Below are 26,257 nucleotides of genomic sequence, written 5' to 3'. Positions count from 1 at the left end.
TTTGTATAAATGGTTTTTAGCGTTTTTATTCCTAATTTAAACATGAACATGTAGCTATAATGTGGCTGGAGAGATAGTAACACAAGGTTCTTGGCATTTGTGGTAGATGTTATTGTCTATATTATGTTTTTATTAGCTGAATGGTTTGTTGAAGGAAGATTGAGGAAACAAACAAATAATATATAATAATTAAGACTAAGTTTAGTTGTACAAGAATAAAAGAATTTATATAAGTAATTTGTCCATTCAGGATCATCGCTGTTTATTTTATTTAAAATTTTGGGATGATAAATAAGATGGGCCATTTTTATAATAACAATTTAAGATCAATTATTTCAATTTTAATAATATACAAACCATTGAACATCAATATTAAAAATCTTAAACCTAAACCTACTGACCTAAAACCTAATCATACTAATCTAAAACCATAAAGCTAAACCTAGTTCCTTAAAACAATATTATTAAGATATAAACCTATTATTTTAAAAACTTAACATATAAAACCATTTTCAAAATAGTGACTTCTCAACTAAATATTGTTATTACTTTTATGAATGTTTGGTTTAAAAGACCTTGTTTCTCCTCTCCACAAAGAAATATATAAAACCTAACATAATAATATGGATGAACATTAGATAGAACTCTTATTCTCATCTCCACAGAGAAAGAAACAAAACCTAACATAATAGTATGGATGAACATTTGCTAAATCCCTAGAATTATAAGCCCTACTATCCTGAAGAGCGTCGACAATTTCGTTTCTTTGAAGTCCCTTCCTTTTGTGTATTGCAAGAATAAACTCTGCACCAATTCCCACACAGCATTTATGCTTAGGGAGATGAAATATAATAGCGAGAAATTTCTATTGGGCTCCTCTAGAAGATTCTGTCAAAAAATAAACCATTTAATATGAGTGTGAGGTTGAACAAAATATTGTATCAGAAATGAAACTAGATTTTCTGGTTGAAGAGAATATGAAGAGCAGTAGTATAAATACCTTCTCTTTGTAGCAGCTATTGTAGTAAAGGGATACACCAAAGTTATTGTACTCAAATATTGGATCGTTGAAGGGAAGTCTGGGAACTAGGTCATTGCAGTAGACGATTCTAAAATATGTGGGTACTGTTTCGTTTATGTTCTTGTTCATAAACTCTGCGAATGCTTCATCTCCAACTCTTGGTTGTCCGAATGTATAAACACCAACCATTTTATCCAATAGCGTCTCTTCCTTGTGTATAAATAGTATTAGTGGAAACAACACAGCCAAGGCTCCACCAAGGCTATGACTTGTTATAATGAATTTTGCATTTCTGTGAACTTGTAATAATTCTTTCAATTTCTTACGAAGAACATAATAAGCCAGAGGCTTTTCAGTATATTCTTTATCAATATCAACAATAGGCACAACACTATCAAAATTACTATGATTATCGAAGATCTGGGGGTTTTGTGAGCAGTTTGCAAGACCCAAAGCTTCCAGAAATCCAAGATGAACCTTTTCGATTTGACTGAATTCATACCATGAGAAATTGAGATCTGTTTCCTAGTCATCTGCATTAAATGGCTCTGTTCCTCTGAAGGCTATCACTATTAGTTGGGCGTCCACCTCCTTATCACAGAATATAAAGGCTTGCATTGATTTCTTTTGCAAGTGATCTGATTATATACAAGTCAATCTTAACATCAATTAATGAACGAACAATTATTTTCTATATATATATATATAATATGACTGAATCATAGATTATTGAAGCCAAAGAGTTGCATATACACCGTTCCAGCAATCTAAGAACTCCACGAAGTGCATCTGCAGGATCAGGTTGAAATATTTATTAAATCAAATAGAGTTTTGCATGAATAACCAAGTACTAAAATTCATGGAAACTAAACACTACCTCCCAATGTTCTATGACTCTATTTCTGATAACCAGTTTGTTTTCATAAGCTACAGTTGAAGCCATGGCACAAAGGCCTACATAGAAATTTTTCCCGGGTTCAATGGTTGAGTCAATAAGTCCCCTGGTTCCGCCATGATACAAGTTTACACAATGCTCAAGAAGGCCGATGATACTGAGGAACGTGTCAGACCCTCTTCTCGGTATTACGATTCTTTGGCTTGAACAAATCAAAACATTCAGTCAAACCCTAATTAATGATGTTGGCTAAGGGTGAATTCCTTATTCAAATTTTCAATATATTAAGAAGAGTTCTATGAGAAAGAAACAGACCAATAAAAATCACCAGTCCCTAACTCATGATGTTCGTTGAGGATAAAATCCTTAAACTTAATTCTTAATACTTTAAAATCACGTATAAAATAAAGAAAAAGATGAATAAAATCACCAGTGAGTGGCCTGAAGAGTGTTTTTAGCAATCCACCATTTCTTGAAAGCAGATTTAAATAGAATTCTATCCAGATCCCCATGTTGGCTAATGGCACAACAACAATCTGGATAAGTTTTATCAATATAAGCGAAACCCTGATTTTCCAAGTCTGATTCACGTTCGATTTGATGGAGTTGGGGCATTCTAAAACATTGAATCTCAATGCCCCCATCAAGAAAGGACTGAAGAGAACCTGATCTTAATGCCCCTGAAGAAGAGATAGCAGGAAAAGGGAGAAAATGCAAACACCCAAGAAACTTTATGAGATGCTCGACGAAGAAACTTTACGTTACTTATCCATGTTGCGAGTTATTCCTCCATGTTCTGACAACCATATATTTAAGAATTTAAATCAACATAAGGTCAGGTTTATGACATGCTGGGCGAAGAAACTTTACGTTATTTGTTGAGAGTTATTCCTCCATGTTCTAACAACCATACGTTTAAGAATTTAAATGGATATTCATTTCACATGCATAGAGAATTTTTAATTTAATTTTTTTAATCTCTATACGTGGCCATAAACAAGACCCATCGAAAATACACCTTTCCACTACTATGCCAAGTGTATGTTTAAGTTGTGTGTTACATTTTCTAGTCTTCTGATTATGGTTAATCCTGATAGGTGTTAATTAACAAATGGCATGGTAAATTTTTAATGGAGCTTTGTAAAAAATTAATTTAAACAATGTTTAATCATGTGATTTAGATATGCAGGGAAGTTAGTAGTGTGAATTCAATCCATTGATATTGTGGCAACTACGAGAATATGCTGGCATCATTCAATTGAAACTATCCGATCAATTTTTTTGATTAGTAAAATCATTAAAGTGCCCAACTCCAATAGGAGGGATGCCTATCGGCGTAATAAACCGATTTTTTTTCGTATTTAAAGCTCTCATTCTTATTTAACCAAAATTTTAATAAAAAAGATATTATGGTCTTAGAAAAGAGAGATTGTGGTTTTGCCTATTGATTATTTATCTAGAAATAGTCTTAATATTAGATATATTGGTAAATTTAAATTATACATATGATGGTCTTTAAAAGAGAGATTGTGGTTTTGTCTATTGATTATTTATCGATAATCAGTCTCAATATAATATAATATTGATGTATTGATAAATTTAAATTATATATATATATAATATGGTTTTGTGGTAATTTTATTTAGTATATATATATATATATATATATATATATATATATATATATATATAGAAGGCCTTATTAACATGTACATGTGGGATTGGCTGGAAGTGTGCGATGGCACAGCAGGCAGGGGAGTTTGGTTAGCTGCTGCATGTTTGAAGCACGATGACGCAGCTGGCTGTACAGTGTGAGTACACGTCTCCCTCGGTACATGGTAGACTCATTATAATATTCCCTCACTACCTCCGTAACTAGTTTTTTACACCATTTTACTGTACCCGCATTTACCTGCTCCACGGTTTTGATGCTTTGACCCCTGGCTTCCATCGACTATTTCTACTTACTGCTCTCTCCCTTGGCGGTTACCATATGCCGCTGGCAATACAAGTTACCTGACAACGATGGACCTCGATATGGTGGATTACTCAGAAGAACCGTTGGCGGAGGGTTCTATCTGGACAACCCCGCGTTCTGTTAAGCTAGGGTCGCTTTCATTTAGCAACGAGTTGCATGAGACTATTTCCAGCCTCCCCTCTCTCTCAGGTCCATCTGACCACCACGTGATTTTTCCGGATGACCCCCCATCTTAGCCGTCCCTCTCCACTCCCCCGCCATCTCCTTCATCCCTAGGGTTTGCATCAGGGTGCCTTAACCCTTCGTCTCCTACCCCTGGTCACATCTCCCATCCCCTCTGTCTATTTTACCCTCCACTCCTCCCACTCCATCTTCCACCAAAGTCCCCCTGATTATGTCGCACTCATCCTCTCCCCCTTCTGGCAGTTTCACCAATATCCCCCCTTAGCAGATGCCCTCCCTGTCGACTCATCCCTTCCCCCCGAGAACCCCCCCGTATCGAAGTATACGTCTGACCGTCAAGGAGACTCAGCTGCTGAAGTGAGGGCCTGCAAGAAGACTAAGTGCTTTTGGACCAAAGTTGTCGACACCTTTCTTACGCTTGAGGAGGATATTTAGCCTGGTGATACTATGGATTTCGCAGACAGGGTTCTAGTTGGAAGAATTCGAGGGCGGAACTATACGACGGCTCACCTAAAAACATGGGTCTCACAGGTCTGGGGGCATCATTTAGCCGACCTGCCCTCAGTGCAAACGTTCGTGAAAGGGTGGTTTGCCCTACGTTTCTCCAGGCCAAATCACATGAATTGGGTCCTATCATCCTACTGGCATTTCGAGCATGCCCCAGTCCTCCTGAAGTGTTGGTCACCGCTTTTTGACCCGGATACAGAGCAGCTAGACGTTGGCCAGATCTGGGTCAGAATATTAGGGCTCCCGTTACACTTTTGGTCCAAAGACATTTTCCGACGCATTGGGAACTCAATTGGCACATATATGGAATTTGATAAATCCTATTTATCTACTGGCAAGATGGATTTTGCTAGGATTCTGGTGCATATGGATACGAGGGAGGGTTACAAGAATACATTACCATATAGTGGAGATCTTTCACCCGGAAGCAGCCAGTGGACTATGAAGGCATACCTTATAGATGTCGTAGGTGCCATAAGGTCGGACACATATATAAGGACTTCCCCCTGATTAACAAGAAGGGTAATCAATCAGAGGACAAAGACCAGGATGCTCGTACCCCTCGGGACCAACCTCAACCAACTATGGAAGTGGAATATTTGTCACAACAAGTCCCGACTGAAGCAGACAAGGCACATGCGAAAGAATCAAGGAAGAAGCATGGGAAAGCTTCACTTCGGCCTCCCTCCCCACCTCTAACAAGAGCTCAGGAGGCCATAGGGGATGCTCATTCCATGGGTATGTCAAATTCTCCTTTCTCTTTTGCAGATACTACTTTTGTTTCTCATGTATTGTCTTCCCCTCCACTGCATGACTGAACTACGGACTCTTCGGTCGCACCCCTCAATTTCTCCCTCTCTCATCCACCCTGGCTCTTCCATCAATCCCCTATTGTTCAGAACTGCCCCATTGCGCCTCCCCCACCTACTTACTCCTTCCCTCAGCCCTCCCTCTCCCACTTTACCTATCCACTCTCACCTGGAATCCCGTTACCCCCTTCGCTCTAGAATGCGATCTCAGGGCCTCGACATCATAGGTTTTGAGGTAGACTCTTTCCCCCCTCCTCCCAAACCCAGGGGCGTCCTTCCCATATTTCCAAAGCCAAGCATCAAGCTGGGGAGGAGATCGCATCTAGCAAATAGAAAACCATCGACTGGGCCCTTAGAGCAGAGAAAACCCGTTTCTCCCCCCCCCCCTCCATGAAGCTGCTCTCCTTCAACTGTCGTGGGATGGCTAGCCCGGATAAAAAACTAGCCCTAAAGCATCTATTTGCCACAGAGCTTGTAGAAATTATATTCCTTCAAGAAACCCTTGGCCCTGCAAGCACTATCACCCACTTACTTGAATCTTGGCTACCAATACCATGCTGGACTTTCCACTCCCTTGATGCCATGGGCAGATCTGGAGGTATAACCTTGGGCATATGCAACCGTACCATTAAGACTCTGAAGGTTTGGGGAAGACGGGGGTTCTTGGGAGCAGACATCTACTCTCCCACTCTTGAAGTAGATTTCAGGATCATTAATGTATATGGTCCCTGTCAGGACAGAGCCGTTTTTTGGAGGACTTTGTTTAATTCAACCCTCCTGCAACAAGATAACATCATCTTGGGGGGCGACCTAAATTTCTCCTTGGGGTATGTAGAATCTTGGGGCAATCAAGCATAGGTGGACGCGTTGTCTGTTTTCTTTGAAAACCTCTTGGAGACCCACAACTTTATTGACATCCCCTCAGCCAAACTGCAGCCCACCTGGAGGAACAATAGAACAGGGGATGCAAGCCTAGCTATATGGCTCAACAGATTCCTCATAAAAGAATACTTGGTCAATAGGGGATCTCATATTAGATAATGGGTGAGCATTGGAGGCCTATCGGATCATCGACCTATCTACCTAGAGCTGTAGGATGTAATAGTCAAACCAAAGGCCCCATTCAAATTTAACTCCACATGGCTACGGGATGTGGAATACATAAAATTGGTGACCAATTTTTGGAAGGAAAACCCCCCAAGCTCTATAGAAAACCTCATGCACGACTTCACTCTTAATATGAAGGAGTTGAAGTCCCTATCCAAGATGTGGGCAATGAAGAAAAAGGAAGCGGAAGAGCTGATTCTCAGAACAGCAAAGGAAGATATATATTCCTTTGAGGAGGATTTGGGAGGTTTTATAATATCTCAAGAGCAAACGGATAAATACTCCGCATCTCTGTAGAAGAGAACTCAAATGTTAAGAGACAGAGAAGAGAGTTGTCGACTCCGAAGACGGGCCATCTGGCTGAAGGAGGAGGGAGCTCAAAGATACACAGGGACGATCAGTTCAATCCTTCCGAGAGCTGGATGCTTTGGCATGTTTGCACTTCAACAATATCTACAAGGCTCCACCCAATGCCACCATGGCTGAAGTAATGCGAATTGCGCAGCTCTTTCCCGGCTATGTAGATCAGGAGGCGGAATAGGAACTCTCGCGAGAAGTTTCACTAGAAGAGCTAGAAGACACTCTGAAGTGGCTAAAGAAGGACAAAAGTCTAGGGCCAGATGGATGGACAGTGGAATTTTACATCGCCTTCTTCGAGGTTTTAGGAACAGACCTCCTGTGAATTATAGAGGAAAGCAGAAGGAGCGGAAGGATACCGGGAGGCCTTAAATCCACTTTTATTGCTCTCATCCCCAAAGCTGACAAGCCCTCCTCCTTTGATGACTTCAGGCCTATATCCTTATGCAACTGCATATACAAAATTATAGCCAAGATTATAGCCAATCGAATCAAGCCAATCCTGTCCCTCCACATATCCCATGAACAATTTGCCTTTCTACATAACAGGCAGATAGATGAGGTGATTGGTACTGCTCAAGAACTCCTTCATTCCGTAACGCTCAAGAAAACAAAAGAAATGATTCTGAAGATAGACATATCTAAAGCCTTTGATAGAGTCCATTGGCTATACCTCCAAATCCTATTAACTCAACTGGGATTTCCTTATACTTTCATTAAGTGGATCATGAGATGTATCACTGATGTTCCTTACAGTGTTCTTATTAATGGATCGGCATCCCCATTTTTTCATGCTGAGCAGGGACTCAGACAGGGATGCCCCCTATCCCCACTACTGTTCCTTCTCATCATGGAGGGCCTAAGCAAAATTATAGGAGAAGAACACAGATAGGGGAGAATCAGGGGTATCAAAACCACTGACATAGCTATACTAACTCATTTTCTCTTTGTGGATGATGTTCTCATATTCCTCAACGACGGCCTTAGCGATCTCACTGCTCTCCACCAAGCCATGGGTACCTTTCAAATGGCCACGGGAATGGTGCTAAACGAAGCTAAATCCACTTTAACAGCATCCGGGTGCTCCCAAAACGAATTACAATTTGCCCTAAGGAGATTTCCCTTTATTACCCATCCTATAGAGGAAGGTCTGAGATACCTTGGCTACTGACTGAAGCTATTTGGTTACAAAATTGCAGATTCGATCTGGCTCATTACTAATGTAGAAAAGCGTTTGAACATATGGTACCATAAATACCTGTCCAAAGTAGGCGGGTTGGTACTAATCAAATCCATTTTAGAAGCAACATCTATATACTGGATGACCTTAGCTTCGATTCCCAGGGGCATACTGGATAGGTTTCAAAATATCTGTTGTCGCTTTCTATGGAAGGGGAAATAGACAGGGAGAATTTTTGCCTAGACAAGATGGGAATCTCTAGCACTGCCTAAACGATGGGGTGGTTGGGGGATCGATATTGGACACCTTTTCCAAAGCACTTGCAGAAAAGTTGGGTTGGAAGCTACTCAATAACTGTAGTCTTTGGACGAAGGATGTTACTTCAAAATACATCACCCCTTCAAACCCACTCGATTGGATTAGACAAGGCCACCAATCTAGCAGGAACATATCAATCATCTAAAAGGCAGTAACAAAAGCTGTGGACCTGATAAGAAATGGATTAACTTGGAGAATATGATCTAGTTCCCTGGTGCGCATAGGAGAAGACCCCTGGGTAGGTTTTGGCAATGCACATAGACTTCTCGGAGAGCTGAGAACACATCTTGTAGATCATAACACATATATGTCATATTGTGGACAATGGTCGATCCTCTCTGGCACAACAGGCCTGGAAAACTGGATTAGCTCTGAATATTCCCCTGCCCAGGCAACAAGACTAGAGAGACTACATATCTGCACTAACTGAGGCCCATATCAGGATCTCAGAAGGAGACGATGAGCTCATTTGGGGCCTTGCCAATTATGCCCCCAAGATCAGATATCTAGTTCTAATGGATCCCCTCAAGCCACCAGTCACTGAGCATTAGTGGAACCTCTTATGGAAGTTAAAAGCCGCCCCAAGAATGAAGTTGCTTCTATGGTCTATACTGAAAAACAAGGTCCCGACGGGAGCAAACCTAATGAAATGATCTTTCTAAGGGCCATTTTGGTGCCACCTACGCAAAAACAACAATGAAGATATAGATCACCCCTTTCTGGACTGCCTTACCTCGCAAGAGCTATGGAATGGATTTCTCTCAACGCTCTCCATTCACTGTTGATGGCACGAAAATAACTTAAAGGATGCATGGAATAATTGGTGGAAAGACATCATAGGCAAGGAAAGAAATATACCTCTCCTCATTTGCTGGGCACTATGGATAGCTAGGAATCGAATTATTTTTCAGCAAAAGTCCCCCTATTGGCCTACCATACTAAACACAACCTTAGCGGAGTATCATTCGATTCCTGAAGACACCACACATAAACAACAGAGAAATATTGAGACAGAGGTCATGTTGAGAGCCCCGAAGTCCGGTCAACAACAAGGGGGATACCCACCCGGTCCGGAACCTGGTTGGCGGCTCCTTGCCCGTTTGGAGTAGCGGGTCCGACTGGGGGTAATGGGACCAATTTCCCAATGTGAAGGGTGTGCGTGTGTGTGTAGAGTTTGATGATATTAATCTAAAAGGTTTCTCTGAACTAGTCTTAATTCTAACAGCTAAACTACTTCTATACTAATGTGATCTAATGAAGAGAAACAATACATCTAATCTACGCTAACCCGGGGTGTTTTCTTTTGTTATGCGATCTAGAAAGATTTCTAACAACAGCTGGTAATAAAGATCATTCAACTGTTATCAGAATATAAATCGATAAAGATAAACCATTCTGCATAAGAAGTTAGGTAGAGTAGTTGTGAACAGCATATCGCATAATCAGTTTTCTATATGTCAAGCATAAATAAATGACTCCACCGTACAGAAGTGCCAAATGGTAATACAGACATTCATACAGTAACATATAAAGAACTCAGCTGTATATCACTTTAGGGATACTAGCAGAATTTAGTCAAGAGATAAAAGTACCATTTATGACTGATTTCACTAATAAACTTCAAGCAATAATGATTTACTTCTACTTGTTCTAATATCTGCTAAGAGTACAGAAGTGCAACATCAGTAACAGACATTAAAATGCAAACATAAATAAATCTCGATCCATCCATTCATCAAAAACCTCCTCTGAGGGTGCAGAAGTGCATGTTCTGAGGACAAGTTTTTTGACAGATTTCCGGACCCTTCTCCAAATGCCATGAGAAGGGTTAAATACTACTAGCTAATTGATCTTAATTACACGAATTTAGGGAATCGGCTTCAAATGACCGCCCTTTACTAAAAGCAAATTTATTTCTAAAACTTTAAATCTAATTTCTGACCGTTTCTGTATATTCTCTTTAGTGCTGTCAACTGCGCAACGCTTTCCTGGGAAGAGTCGGTTGGCTGCCTTCTTCTTTTGCTCGGGAGATAAAAGTGGAAATAACAAGAGCTGGCACCTCCTTCTGACAGACCAGAAGATATTTTCGAAAACCTTTCTCTAGCTGGGTGTATTCGCCGCGTGTATACTTAGCACAACCCAGGTTCTTCTCGAACTGATTTTGCTGTTGCTGTTTCGGTTTCCGGTCGTGCGAATGACTGAGTGGGTTAGGAGTCGCGTTGTATGGACATCCCCCTGTTTCGAGAATTGTTTCCATTCTTTGTTCCAGGTTTTTCTGGAGCGTCTTCCTTCCTATGCGCTTCTTTCTCTGCTTTACCAAGTCTGAGCTTCAGGATCTTTTGTGAACACGCTGCTTTTGTGCGCCTTTAACTCTGAGTCTTGGATAGTCTAATTTCATTAGTGTCGGTTGTCTGATAGTCTGGAATCCGCGGTCCTGCTGCATGCGGCATTCGTTTGCGGAGGCATCTTCTCTCTGCTATTTGATTGGCGTTGTTATCACTCAGAACTATAGTTCATGTATATAAGGTTGTCCATAAGTTTCATATAAAGGTTTTAAGTCTTGTGAATAGGTTTATTGGTGTATGTCAATTTGAAATTTGAATTTCAAAAGGTATTGATGTGAATTCGTGTAAAGAAAAGATCATTAGATAGCCTCCATCATTGTTAGTTAAAGCCTGTCATGTCATTAGTACTTTGCGTAGTTTCGCAGCGCATGTTTGTTTGGTCCATTTAGCTGCGCAATGATGATTCTGTCTTTTCGCAGCGTACTGTCGGCAGCCATTTCGTAGCGCGTTTTGTTAAATTTGAACTGTCCGCGCTACGAAATCGGGGTTTCGGGGTGTTTGTAGCGTTTTCTCTTGCAATGTCAAATCCGGGACGGGTGAGTCATAGGTCCGGTCATGTTTGTCAGTTTACGTCCTCTCCAGGTCTTGATAAACCATCATTCCGCCATAAGGTCTAGAGTCATGCATTTGAGTGTCAGTTTAAGGGATTTTACAAGGGATGGTTATATCATAATGGGTTTTTCATAATGTGTAAACATGATTGTTGTATGAGAAGCCCAAGTTCTTATTTAAAGGGACCATTGCAAGCAAGCCTGCACTCCAAAGTCGAAGTTTGTTTTCGTGCTACAAGCTACCATTAGTTTCCTGTGTGAAAATATTCAAAGCAAGATGGAAAGGAGGGAACACCGATCCGGTAAGTGTGTGAGGACAGAGCCGGAGGGGTTAGATGTTACTCTCAGGAATGAAGGTGTAGCAAGAGCCTTTCGAAATGCTGGCTGCTGGCGGTTTTGCGAAAAATTGAAGGGAGGACATGCAGAGGTGACGAAGGCTTTCGCATTAAATTTCACTGGACTGAATTCGAAGGTGGCAATGTTAGATTTTCCGGTGTCTCCTGAAGTTATTTCCACTGTCACTGAAATTCCGAGGGGTGGCCAAGAATGGTTCAAAAACTTCAAGTTCGACATGAGTCCCTGTAAAGAGTTTTTGAAGGAACCTTATGTAGATGAAGACCTCACCAAAGCGGTGCCAAGGAGTTATATAAAAGAGAATTATGCTATGCTCCTCACATGCATCCAGAAATACCTGACATGCGAGGGTAGGTACAATAAAGTTTACTCCTACCACTTCAAACTTCTGTTACATTTCACAGGTAAGGTTTCAATAGACATACCTTTCTATTTGTTCAGGAGCATTAGCAAAATGTGTGATAAAATTCAGTTAAAGAAAGATAGTTGTGAAACATCCCTTTTTCATCATGGTCTAGTAAAGTTGCTGGTGTTGGATAGTTTACAAAAAATTGGTAGAGATTGGGATTCATTTGTGTTTATGGCCGGCTTCCCAAGCAAAACAGGCCTCACTCCATTGCCTGTGAGAGAAAGGGAAGAAAGGAGTGAAGAACCCACTTTGGCTGAACTTAGAAGAGAAGTGACAGACCATAAGCAGCCTAAAACTAAATCAAGGAAATCAGAGAAGTCTGTGGCAGCTAAAGAGACACCTGAAGCATCAGTGAAGAAAACTCCTAAGTCATCATCTAAGGAAACACCTCAGTCATCAAAGCAGAAGATTCAGAAAAAGAAGGATGAAGCTAAATCAAGTGAAGTTGAAAAGATTTCAAGGGTGAGAACCAGAGGTCAACTAAACAAGGAGAAAGGAAAGTCAGTTACTGTGGAAGAAAGTCCTATTTCAAAAGGTAGTTTAAATGACTTACTTGAAGCCATTGAACTAGAGCAAGATCAGCCAGTACAAATTGAACCACTAGAATTTGAGCAAGATCACTCGGTGCAGCCAATGCATATTGATCTCACTCAGTCCTCACCTGAAAGTTCTAAAAAATCAAGGGCTTCTAAAAGGTTGAAATTTGAAGAGCCAAGTAAAGAATATGCTTTTAAGCCACGCAGACCAGTTACAAGAAGGCAAATCAAAGAAGTGGAGAAAGCGCAGAAAGAGAAGGCACCATTAGAAGTGCCTAGGACAAAGGTACTTGAGGTTTTCACCGGAATAGTTCAAGCAGCCAAAAGCAAGAACAAGAATAATAAGGTTATCATCAGTCAAAGTGGAAATGTTATTGCTATCAAGAAACAAGCTGGAGTAAGAAAGGAAGAAATACCTCAGATTAAAAATGTTTCTAAGGAAAGGGCAGTAAGATATACAAATTATAAAAAGGCTGTAATGAAAGGCAGAACAAGTTTGATTAGCCAAACTGACTCAGTATCTGATGCATATGTGTGGACAGTGCCAGCTCTGAAGCAGGCAAAAATCATGAAACAAATGAATACAAGCTTAAGAGCAGAAAACAAGGTGTTAAAGGAAGAAGTTAGCAGCTTGAAAAGGAAGCTAGGCAAACTAGCTAATTGATCCAAGGGGAAATTTGCCTTCCAAATTTTGGTAAATTTTGGCTGTCATCATGTTGAAACTTTTTGAAACTTTTTGAAGTCCTTACACCTGTGTAAAATAGCTGAAGAGATCACAGAGTTAAGTCATTGTTGCTTTAAGGTTCATATGCTTAATTTTGATTACCTACAGCAGTTTCGTAGCGCGCTACGAAACTGCTGTAGATGACTGTTTATATGAAAAATTTGAGATTGATGCTGAGGTCAGCGAATCTTAAAGGGATGACTCGAGGCTAGCATGGAGATTATATAAATCCATTCAGATGTTTAAAAAGGTGCTAGGTGTAAGTATTTAAGGAAAAGGTGAAATTTTGTCTTTTGTTAAAGTTTTCACTTTATATCCGAATTTTTAGGGTTCTGGTAGGGTTGCCGAGGTGTTGAGTGGTACACCTGTTCAGTTTATGAGATGGCCAGATCATAAGGTCTCTTCCATCATACGTGACTATTAGAGGATTAAATGGCTTGAAGCATAATCTTAAATGCATGAATACTAATGGGAGGCAGAGACCGTGAACATAGGGCACAGATTCTTATCAGTTGATGAATCATCCATATATCAGGCATCCGAAGCTGCTCATTCAGTGAATGTTCTTCCAGCTTGGCTTGGCTATTATTGAAGTGCTACAGGTGTCAAATTTCAAGAACGCATCAATGCACACGAGGAGATAGACTTGAAGTTTCAATGGGAATGGAACCCTCTGTTTTCGTAGCACAATACCTTTGTAATTAATTAGTTTGTTTAAGATATAGATAAGATAATTAATGATAGAATTCCAAGCTCCCTTCATGCTTGTTGAGGAGTCTCAGGTAGTAGTATTTTGGTTTGCTATATATAGAAATGACTCTGATGTAAAAAAGGTTGGACATTTTATACAAAAACAGAGTCATTTGGGCCATTGTAAGACTTGTGACAGTAATAGTAAAACAGTGTTGATTTCTTCTCAAGATTCTCGATGGATTATTGTGTTCAAATATAATGATGGTGTTTTATATTTTATGTTCTTTTACAGCCTTGTTGTAGCACAATCACTCAGAATTCATACTTTATGCTCTGACTTCCTGTGTGTTTGGCAAGCTGTGGTTTTTATGGAGTATGTTTGAACATTTAATGCAAAGAGCCTTGACTTCCATGAAATGACTATGTTTTTCTTGTTTACTTAGTGTATGAGACTCCATAGCCCAATGAGGACCAGTTTGATATGTATCCAACCAGCTTTTGTTTTCATGAATGAGTAAAGAGTTAGCCATCTGTTGTAGTGAAGGATTTTTATCAAGAGTTTGTGAGAGAGCCCTCTCTGACCAAAGAGGCTAATCTTTGGTCTAAAGTCTGGTTGAAAGAGTTACATGAAATCTTGCTTGGTTGCAGCCCTCAGTAGTGATTTTGTGATAACAGGCGCTTTCCTCTTTCTCTCAGATGTTTCCTGCATATAGATTTATATTAGTTGCGTGTCTTGCAGTCTACGCAAAGAAGAAAGGAAATGAAAAGATTGACATAAAAGCATTAAACTCTAATGAATGCATAATCCTGACATTCATCATGACTTGACTCTTCGATAAATGCGATGCAATCATTCCCTGATACTCAAGCATGCGGTCATTAATTTCCTTTAAGGCGCGCGCTTGGTCTTGGGTTTATCGTGTGATGAGTCTTTTCAGATCGCAGATCACAGATCGCAGATCGCAGTTTATTGATATCGCAGAGCGCAGTCATTGCAGATCGCAGATCGCAGATTTTATTCAATGGTTCATGGTGCCATAGCGTGACGTTTGCGATGTGCGATGTCGCATATCGGCGATCGGCGTTTCTTGGAGGTCCTCCTTTTAGAGCGCGTTTGAGATGCATGCGACACGATGAACTTCGCATTGCTCTTTCGCAGTTTTACTTTTCGCGCTTTAAGTAATGCTTCAGCCTTTCTTTGCGATGCGATTTAAGCCTTAGGGAGAAAAATACAAAAAATTAACAAAATATTTTTTGGGATTTTTTTGTTCAGGGTCCCCCCTTTGCTCGACGTTATTGCTAATACCAAGCAAAGAGGGGGGGTTGTTGGTGACCACAACAATGGCGATTCACTGTGAAGAACCAGTTATCTCTGCTTGTTCTATTGCATTTTCACTTCCAAAACAGAAATTTTTTTCTTATGTCTAAATTTTGTTATGGACGGATAGAGTATTACCCCTTATCCTGTCAATGATGTTTCGTCACAACTTTTTATTTCATTCCGATTGTTTGCTTCCTCTGGGTTATTTCTTGTATTCACCCTAGACATTACTCAGTCTTTTCAAAGACAAAATAAGGTCTTCTCTGCGTACTGGATTTGTAAAGTATGCTCATTTGTCGTAGGTAGAGCCTCTGCTGCCCGCAAGCGTCCATAGCCTCGACAGGGTTACCATATTATCTAGCAATGATCCTTTTTCCTGCTTGAGGTTATTTACAACATTCCAGAGAAAAATCCTTTTGACACTTTTCTTTCTTTTTTGATTTTTTATTCTCTAAAGAACAATGTCTTGGTTTGGTGGCCAAATTATGACATAGTCATTCACTTGATTTACACTTTTGCTGAACAAGCTGGCTCGCGATGAAACCCCTTGTCTTTTGATTGCAACAATCTTGAGTCGTTGCCCTGTTTTGATAGACAGTAGTGGCAAAGTCAGCAAGTTATAATATCTGTGATCATGATAAGCCGGTTCGTGATGAGACCTCTTATTCTTTGAGATATAGTGTTTTCTTGGATTGTTTCTCTGGATGCTGCGATTTTCCTTAACAGGGAGGAAGTCATTGTTTTTCCTTAAGAAAGCTCTGGACGACAATAATAGAGTTTAAGAACAGCAGTTCTGCAGAGAATACTTATTTTGCTATTGATGATACTTTTCATTGCGTTGGCATAAAACAATTTTTTTCCAAAAGTTACTTTCATCCCTGATTTCTTTGTGAAGTTGAAACTAACATCATATTCAGGGTAAAGTTAACTCTATTTGTCAATAATAAAAGTCAGATTTTTCGAAAAGTTTTACTATTTATACAAGTGAAATCAAAATCTGATAGAGAAATGGTATATTCTTCATAAATACAATTTATGATCATCGGGGTAGTCTTGAGAGGTATTGAAAATGGTGGGCCACAGGTTGTTTTAGCTAGAAGAATGGAAGCTACTTCAAGTACGACGATGTCACATATGAAACAAATTGCAGAATCATGAGCCAAAAGGTACCTCGTAGTGATAAACCATAGTACAACACAAATATTCAACAAATAATTGACAAGCATGCTTCAATGTTTGGTGATATTCCTCCATGATTGACTCTTAAGAGAGGATTCGTGCACACTATAAAATCGGAAGAAGGAGCTAATCCTGTGATCCCCATGCTTAGTTACACCCAAAGAAATTTAAGGATGAAATAGAAAATAGCATCCAACTGTTAGAAATGTGCCACATTACACCTAACTTGAGTCCATTTGCCTCATCCATGGTCATGGTAAAGAAGAAGGATGATGGGTGAAAAATGTGCATTGATTACCGAGGGTTCAACATGAAAACTATCCAAAATTAGTACCCTGTCCCCAGGATTGGTGAATTACTAGACGAAATTCATGGAGCAACTTACTTTTCAAAAATTAATTTATGTTCAGGGTACCATCAAATCCAAGTTCGAGAAGAGGACGTGCCGAAAACGACATTTCGATGTCATTATGGACATTTTGAATTTTTGGCCAAGTCGTTTGGGCTAACCAATGCCTCCACTACCTTCCAATTTTGTATGAAAAGTATCTTCAACAAGAAGCTAAGCAAGTTTTTATTAGTGTTCTTTTATGACCTTATCATTTACAAGAGAACATGGGATGATCTCTGAGGCATTTGGATACAATTTTGAGAATTATGCAAGAGGAATCTCTCTATGCCAAAGCGTTAAAATGTGAGTTTTGGCTGACATATGTTCTTTATTTAGTACACATAATCAACATAAAGGGGATGTAGGTTCATCAGGAGAAAAATCAGGTAATATTGCACTCCCCTACACCTAAAACCCTAAGAAAATTATCTTTATCCATCACTTGACTTGACTCAATGCTCAGTTAACTGAATCTCTAATTTTAGCCAACTCCGGCATGCGAGAGTAATTACAATTTCTAACACTCCCCCTTAATTATGACCGTATGACTCAACATAACTCAAACATGACTCAACTTGACTCAATTATTCCTGTCAGGATTACAATAGAAATTGACTCAATCATCACCCAAACATGCCTGCTGGTCTATGTCTTAGCTAGGCTTACAATGACTCAAGACTTTCACAATTTTTCATTTTATTTTTCTCTTCTTCCAAATTTTAAATCCTCAAAATTGCTTCATTCTCTGTTGCATGTTCTTGTTGTAGGCTCCATATTTCTTTACTTGTTGTTTTGTTGCTGTAATTTTTCTTTGACTTTTCTTGAATTTGTGTTGAAACACAATCTGATCTTCTCTACTACACCCTCATCTGAAAATATTCGTTCAACCATGGACTGTTGCCACAACATTACATCTTTAAATTGTCCTCTTTTATATTCTTCTTGTGCTTTACATTCCTAACTTTCTTTCTACCATATTTTTGCATAACATAATCTCATCTCTTATGGACTCCATTGTTGGAAAATGGTTTCAATGCATTCATCTTTTTCTTTCATATCATTCTTTTCACTTTCATCATCAGGTACTGCTACTTTTTTCATGTAATCTACACACTCAAGATCATTATTCATCATTTCATTCAATTATTTTATTCCAGCTATTGCCTTAAGACTCACTTCAATTTGTTCTATTGGTTTCTGAATCTATTGTTCAATGAGCTTCAAATGTGCATCAAATTTATTAAGAACCTTGTTTTCAACTTTTTCGACCATGCTATTCTGAACACCTGCATATTCAAAAACAATGTAAAATCCATCAACTATGGTTGGTTGCACCAATTCACATCTCACTTTGTAGTCATCATCCACATTTGTTTTGACACAGTGGGATTCACCATCATCTTCATCATGCACATTACAATGGATTCCTTGAGCATTTATAAGCTCTTACACTACTTCACATACAAAGGATCTTGCTTCTCTCTATACAATATTTGTTGCATCTTCTTCATCCATATGCATGCTTGCATAACGAGTTTCAATTTTATGGTCTCGACAACCATCATCCACTTTTGAGTGGGATTCTCCAAGCTCTATTTTCCTCTTAGAGTCTTGCCCATCTGCTCTCAAATCTGTGGTTGACTTCTTTGTTTGTGACATAACCTGTTGTTGCATGTCACTCCCCCTTGCGCCAAATTTTTGTTACAAGATCTTCCATGCTTCCAAGAACAGAGGACAAGGTACAGAGACAGGCTGTGCAGTACACTGAAAAGACACAAGGCGAGAGGAGGCTTTGGATTGAATTCAACTCCCTAATGGGTTTATCTTTTTTTTGTAAACGAACGTCAACGAAGATGGTGTTGGCTTCATGGGGCTTGAACCAGGTTCAACGTTAGTTAGCCAAACAAATCCCTACACTGCTGGCCCTTTCGGCATCAGCTCGCGGAGCGCGGACCGAAGTCTCACCCGAAGCAGTATGGGGGGATGCTGGAACCAAGTTTTCGCACCCTAATATGGTCGTGATGTCGGTTTATACCCTCCATTCCTACTTTCACGCAGGTCACTAAGCTTTAGGGCTCTCGCAGTCTAGCATTTATTCTGCCCTTCAGTACCTTCGCGAAGGTGTCTGATTGACCTTCGAGCAGCCTTAACCTGCAATCCAAGTACTTTCACGCTGCTTTGACAGCGTATTGTATAGGTTCCCAAGTTATCTTAAGTGTTTTACTTATCTTACTAATCAACCACAGTTAGCGTCGTGTAAACAGATATTCTTACTTGCGTTCAATTAACCAATACAGTCACATACATTCACACATCACATGAACATTGTAAATTAAACCCAAAACACAATATAACCAGATGCATTAACAAGAATTAAATACACATAATTTGCAGAATACTTCTCTTTATTGATATCTTCTGATTAATACAGACTCTATCCGCCTTGTGCACACAGCTGCAGGGGTCCGCGCACTCAGCTGTGGACTTCCACCCTAGTCCTCTATGCACTCAGCTGCAGAGCCTCTACCTACGCTAAGAGCCGAAACACTTAGACTTCTCTACCAAAACTCCTATTCTTTGCTATGCATTCTTACTTCTGACTCGCTGCTCCAAAACTACTTAGAGCTTACCTAATTAGTTCCTTTTATTTACAACCAACTTTACATTTTACAAAATAAGGGCGGAAAACCCTTTATGACTCTTGACACCTTCGCACTCCGCGACCACAAAATGCAGAGACTTTACAACTTTATTACAAAATTGTCCCAAAACATGGGATTTTAGCCCTAAAACCATCCTTGGGGGAACCTGTTCCCAACAGGCCCCCAACACAAACTTGGTGACTCGCCCTCGAGTCACTTTGTGGGCGCGGATATCTTGGCGCGAAGACCTCCCAGCTCGACCTATATGACAACAACCTCGGCAGTGCACTGTGTTGTCGCCTGCTTCGCTTCGTCAACCATCTGCTTAGTCATTGCTCCTGAACGATCAGCCTGAAGCTTCTGCTAAGTCGCTTGTAGTTTAGCAAGCTTTCCTTCAATAGAGGTCGTGACCGAATAAGCCTCATCCAACCAAGGCTTCAAGCGCGCCTTCAACACCGCCTCTTCTTGTTGTGCTGCATCTACATGTTCTTTCAGTGTTTTGGCCTCTTGCAACTTTTCCAGTCTCAGCATGAGAGCGACAGTGCACTTTGTACCTTTTACTTCATCATAGTGTTGCTGCAGTTCTCACGCCTCTATCTCCAGCCGCTGTACATTAGGGTCCTCCTGCAGGCTGATTAGGACCTTGAATGACTATTCAAACAACTGTGTGTAATCTGCTACTGCACTGTCTACTGCCGCTATCGCCTCAGTGACAAGGGTTGGATGCTGCTCCTTTACTTGTGGTGGAGTTGAAGGCTGGGCCTTCAACTGTAAATCTGCAATCTGTAGGTTCAGCTCCAACTGAACCTTAGCCAACTTTGTGTGAGCATCGCGCAACCCTGTAGCAAGCTTGTAGACCTGTTCATTTTCCTCCGCCTCCTAAGGAATGGCCAATTCGGGGATCATTCGGCAAGCTTCCCTCACGACCTTAATCATGCCTGTATTTGTGTTAGTAAGTTCCACCATGGAAGTGAGGGCGGTGTCTCGCTGTAGGGCCATCTGTTCATTATTAATCTTCTTCTCATTGATCACCTACAAAGCACGGTGTTCGCGGGCCCTCAGCTCCACGATCACTCCGTTCCTTTGTCGCTCAAGGGCTTCCACAAGTAATGTTTTGAAAGGATCTCCTATCCCCTCATCTTTATTTTCTTCTACCATGGGAGGTCATCGGGGTTTGTGAGGTTGGTCTTGCAAGGGTTCAACCAGATTGAGTCCTAACTTCTTATACCCCGACCTCATTGGGGACATGTAAAGAAAAACAGAGAACGAGAAGACTGCTTTGATACCACTGATCTGAACTTAAACAAGAACGTAAAAAATTACATATATAGCCATAAATACAAAGATGCAGTAGAAGTGACACTTCATTTCATTAATCTTGGAATACTAAAATATTCTTACAAAAGAAAAAGAAATAAACTAACTTGGGTGATGGTAGCTTATCTTTGAGAAGAGATGTGGTATCTACATGCCTCTGAATGTTACAATGATGCTCAAGGGCCTATTTATTATTGAACAACAAAAGAAAACCCTAAAAAACCAAAACCCCTACCCCAAGAGATGTAATGCCAAGAGTTTGTGGGGCTTGTTGGGGTTAGTTGGCCAACCAACTTCTAGGGGTCGCAACTTGGTCATAGTATCTTTGTTTGGTGCATATGATACCTTGTTGGAAATGTCTCCCCAAGTACTACAATATTTGTGTCAAACCCTTGCCTATGGTTTTTGGCCTGTAGCGGACCTCAAAAAAATGTTGTTTAGGGGGTCAAAACTATTCCGGAAGTTTAGGACCCGAAAAACTGCTAATAATAGTAAATGCTGAAATAAACAAGGGAATAGACTGAAGGTCTAGGTGGAGTAGGCAGGTGGCCACCAATATCCACATGGATCATCTATAATCCACCTAAAAAGGAGAAAACACCAAAATTACCCATTGTTGGGCAAGTTTTCGAGCAGCTGGGCAAAAAATACCAGAATTGGGGTTTTGAGTAAGATTTAATCAACCATTTATGAAGATGAAACCCCTCAAGGAATCCTATAAATAGAGGAGGGTTGGATTCATTTTGAGCATCAAGGTGAATCAATTCAATTGTTCTTGAGCATTAGGTTTGAGGGTTTTAGTACCCCTTTACTTCTCGTCAATTTCAGAGGTGAAAGATTCCACCCTATTTGGTATCTCTATTCCTCTCTCTATTTTGGCACAAGTTTTATCTCAACAACAAGTTCTGTGGGTATTGGTATTTTATATGGTGCAGGAAGAATCTGAAGAACAATGAGGGTTTGATTTATTTTAGAGACAATTAAATTTTATGTGTTCGACTGGGATCATTGTTCTGATTTTTTAATAAAAAAGTAGTAGAGTCTTGTCACCCTAAAATCATATTTTGGCATAGTGAAGGGATAAACATTCAATTATAGAAGTATCCTGGAGTAAAGTGGATGTCAGAGCGAAGAAAAAAATGTCTGCTAACTACGCATAGGATTAGGGATCCTTGTAAGGACCTTTCACAATTCTGTGGGTGATATCAAACATCAGGATTTGGAACCCTGAACTCTCTATGACTATTGTGGTTTCCTAATTTGACCACAGATCTAGTGATTGAATACAGAAAAGGACGTCTGAATTGGAGTTGTGACAACCAAGGAATTTTTTAGACAAACATCAACATATTAATTGGGCGGTGAGATCTTTTCAACTATTCTCATATGTTCATATCCCCGTTTTCGATGTGAGGTAGAGAGGTGATGAAGGAAGAAAATTGTGCCTCTGGTGACAACAATTCATTCCAATCTAGGAGGAAAATTATGTCTCTGTATAAGTGAGGACATATTGTAGTAGACATAAATAAGCTCTTGCAGATTCTTGTAACTTGAGAAGGACTGAAGAATGTGAGAAGAGTCAGAATAAGCCTTATGCAGGCCTGAGGTAGCTTGATTGGATGAATATCGCACAAGTTTCTTCACTACGAATTGATCCAACAATTGGTTAGGGTATTTCATTAAATTTTGTCTCTAGTCTATTATTGATGATCATAGTCATATCTATGGAATATAACTAAATATTACAGTATCTCGATCATACGTCGCATGGGCTTCTTTGACCAAACTATCGAGCATGACTTATCGTTGATGAATGGTTGAATACTTATACGGTACCGTTGAAAATTGTCGTTGATATTTATTTTAGTATTGGGTTTTATATTTTTGAATCATACACACTAATGTTATCATATCGTTTGGGATGAAATAAATTGTTGTGTTGAATTTTATTGTTAAATAAATTTAAAAAAAATTATATTACTATTGGAAGCCTACTGAGGAAATCACCTTAGTATATTACAATGGTTTCAAAGCACTAGAATCCTTCCAACCTGTGAGTTTTGTCCATGTTTCTAGGAAATACAAGTAACCTTACAATTAGGGTAACCATAGGGAAATCATGGAGGGTAAGGAGGAACGAGGAGATCCAAACACCAAGGATCTCTTACATGTATTGATACATGGATAGACAAAAATCTCACATTTAATATTATAGGGGCTACAACAAGGACAATAGATAATGCATACCTTGGCCTAGGGCTAGCAACAACTTGCTCAAGTGATGACTCATCTCATAGGTAATCAAAATGTTTCTTGCAACAACAAAACTAACATGGAAGGGAGTAGGAATCATAACCCTAGTCCTCCTAACACCATAGAAACCAATAGAAGGAGTTACCGACCATTGCTTCCTCAATTCACAAACAATCAAGCCATGTCAAACCATGATGTTGTTGAACCAAACATACTGTTGGATGGTTATTTTCGGGAATACGACAGTGCTAGAAGAAAACACGTGAGTTGCTATGAACTTCAATTAATACCATTATTTTAGATTGAGAAATAGACCCAGGGGACAACCTAATTCAAATCTAATACGCAAGGTGAGTAAAATTTCCCTTCCCTCATTTGATGGATCATTTAATTATACAACAAGAACTTGGTTGCAAAAATTGGACACCTACTTCAGGTTCAACCATAGGCCAGATGCAAACGCGATCCAATTTGCCACTTTGCATATAGAAGGGGAAGCATATGAATGGTGGTATCATGGTTTAGTAACATTGGGGCATGCCAACATTACTTCCTATGAATATTTTATGTAAAGGATAATAGAAATATTTGGCCGAAAGAACCAAGACATCCACTTCATAGAATTGGCACTTCTAAAGTAGATGGGCTCGCATGAAGAAGTCATTTCTGAATTTTAACGTACCACTATCATGGTCACATATATTTCTGAATAAATACTAGTCATGTTTATTGCGGAAGCTTTATTAAGAAAACTCGTGATATGGGGAATGCAACAGTCAAGTTTGAATCCCCTCCCTAACCTTTCATTCTTCCCAAATATAAGGAGAAGAAGGCCCCTCAACGTGATTGTCCCTAAAGGGACAGGTTAGACGTGGAGACCTGAACTGAAATAAGGAGGAAAAAGCTATGCATATCCTTATTTCATCCTTTTGCTTCTTTTCCTGTACCACCATTGGGATTACTCAATCAGATTCTTCTACAGGCTCAATGATGCCTGCCGTTAGCATCTTGTCTAGCTCTAAGTGGACCTTCTCCTTATACTTCGGATTGAGGCGGTAAAGTCTTTGCTTAATCGGCTTCGCGTCAGGTTTTAATGTGATCTTCATAACACCCTGGTCTCCTATTATCCCCTTTAGCTTCGTAAACGTGGTAGGGAACTGTTAGGTCCCTATAATACTAGTGATTACCCCATTACTATTGTAGTTTTATCACTTATTAATATTTTTGTGCCCCTATTGTCCCCATATTGTTATTATTATGGCCCATATAATCCCTCTATTGTTATTTTTGTGCCTTTATATTATTATTGTTAGGTTGGCTGGGTTATATTGTGACTCCTTAGACTCCTATATATAGAAAGGAGGTTTTGTCATTTGAATCATCAAAGAATCATTCATTTGTGTAATGTAAAGGAAGTTGCCCTCTCGAAGAGGCTGAATTCTAAGGCGTTGATCTCTCTTTTCTATCTTTTTGTGAGCTGGTTTCATAACATTTGGTATCAGAGCTTTGGATTCTAGGGTTTCGCTGCTCCAAATAGGTCATTGTGGCATTTTCGTTATAACTTTTTTTCTGCGATGTTTTAGAAGTGAAAAACAAAACCCATTTGAGACGAAATTGTACTGAGCCTCGAATCCAAATTTCAGAGCTTTTCACACTATATTTATGGAGATATGATCTGAGGAAGTTGGTCTTTTTGCAGACTCTTGAATTACATTCCAAACAGGTGACCTAGGGAAAATCATCATAACTTTCTCTCTGAGCATTGGATTGAAATTTTGTAAGAAGGTGCAGAATGAGGACGGACTGTAGTTTCTTGTATATATTTTTCAGAGCCAAAGGTCGAAACAGGAACACGTGACACGTTGTACAAGTTCACTCTACTAAACTAGTCTATAATTAGGTCATTGTGGGAGATTTGTCATAACTCTTCCTGGAAAATCCAATTTGGATAAGACTGGTGGCATTGGAAAGAGGACACAGAGGGCTACTGCAGGTCGCAATTGTAGAACTAGATGATCCAAAATTATAGAGATACATCAGAGGCAATATCGAGCTCCTACAAAGTGAAAAACATTGTGTAGATTTTTTTAAATTTTTGCTTAAGCTTGGTTTGAAAAATTATTTTGAAGGAATTCAAAGGGCATAGTAGATAATTATTATCGGTAACTGATGCCCCGAGGAAAGAAAATGCAAACACCTAGTAAGCAACCTGAAAGCTCTAGCATGACTTATGCATTAACAAGAAATAAATACACATAATTTGTAGAATACTTCTCTTTATTGATATCTTCTGATTAACACAGACTCTATCCGCCCTGCGCACACAGCTGCAGGGGTCCACGCACTCAGCTGCGGACTTCCACCCTAGTCCTCTGTGCACTCAGTTGCAGAGCCTCTACCTACGCTAAGACTTGAAACACTTAGACTTCTCTCCCAAAACTCCTATTCTTTGCTATCCATTCTTACTTCAGACTTGTTACTCCAAAACTACTTAGAGCTTACTTACTTAGTTCCTTTTTATACAATCCCATAGTCTGTGGACCATGGGTGGATCTTTACAGCCAACTTTACATTTTACAAAATAAGGGTGGTCAACCCTTTATGACTCTTGATACCTTCTCTCTCTGCGACCACAAAATGCGGAGACTTTACAACTTTATTACAAAATTGTCCCAAAACATGGGATTTTAGCCGCAAAACCGTCCTTGGAGGAACCCGTTCCCAACAGGCCCCCAAAACAAACTTGGTGACTCATCTTCGAGTCACTTTGCGGGCACGAAGATCTTGGCGAGAAGACCTCCTAGCTCGACCTGTATGACGACAACCTCGGCAATGCACTGTGCAGTCGCCTGCTTCGCTTCGTCAACCATCTGCTCTTTCACTGCTCCTGAACAATCAGCCTGAAGCTTCTGCTGAGTCGCTTGGAGATTAGCAAGGTTGCCTTCAATAGAGGTCATGACTAAATAAGCCTCATCCAACCAGGGCTTCAAACACGCCTTCAACACTACCTCTTTGTGTTGCACTGCATCTACCTATTCTTTCAGTGTTTTGGCCTCCTGCAGCTTCGCTAGTCTCTGCGTGAAAGCAACGGTGCACACTGTACCTTTTACTTTGTCATAGTGGTGCTGCAGTTGTCACGCCTCTGTCTCTAGTCGTTGTACATTAGGGTCCTCCTGCAGGCTCGTTA

The 26,257-nt window shown here is 39.9% G+C and overlaps 1 pseudogene; it reads right to left on the bottom strand.

Moving 5' to 3' along the window:
* Positions 1–708: 708 nt before the first annotated feature.
* LOC149169551 (triacylglycerol lipase OBL1-like) lies at positions 709–26,027 on the bottom strand (annotated as a pseudogene).
* Positions 26,028–26,257: the final 230 nt, after the last annotated feature.

Source organism: Pinus tabuliformis, chromosome 4_2 (genome assembly GCF_031772625.1).
Source record: "Pinus tabuliformis cultivar Carrire ecotype Pingquan chromosome 4_2, CPIR1, whole genome shotgun sequence".
In the NCBI taxonomy this organism is placed as follows: Eukaryota; Viridiplantae; Streptophyta; class Pinopsida; order Pinales; family Pinaceae; genus Pinus; species Pinus tabuliformis.
The sequence above is the reverse complement of the archived record's forward strand: the minus strand, read 5'-3'. Positions and strand labels throughout refer to the sequence as shown.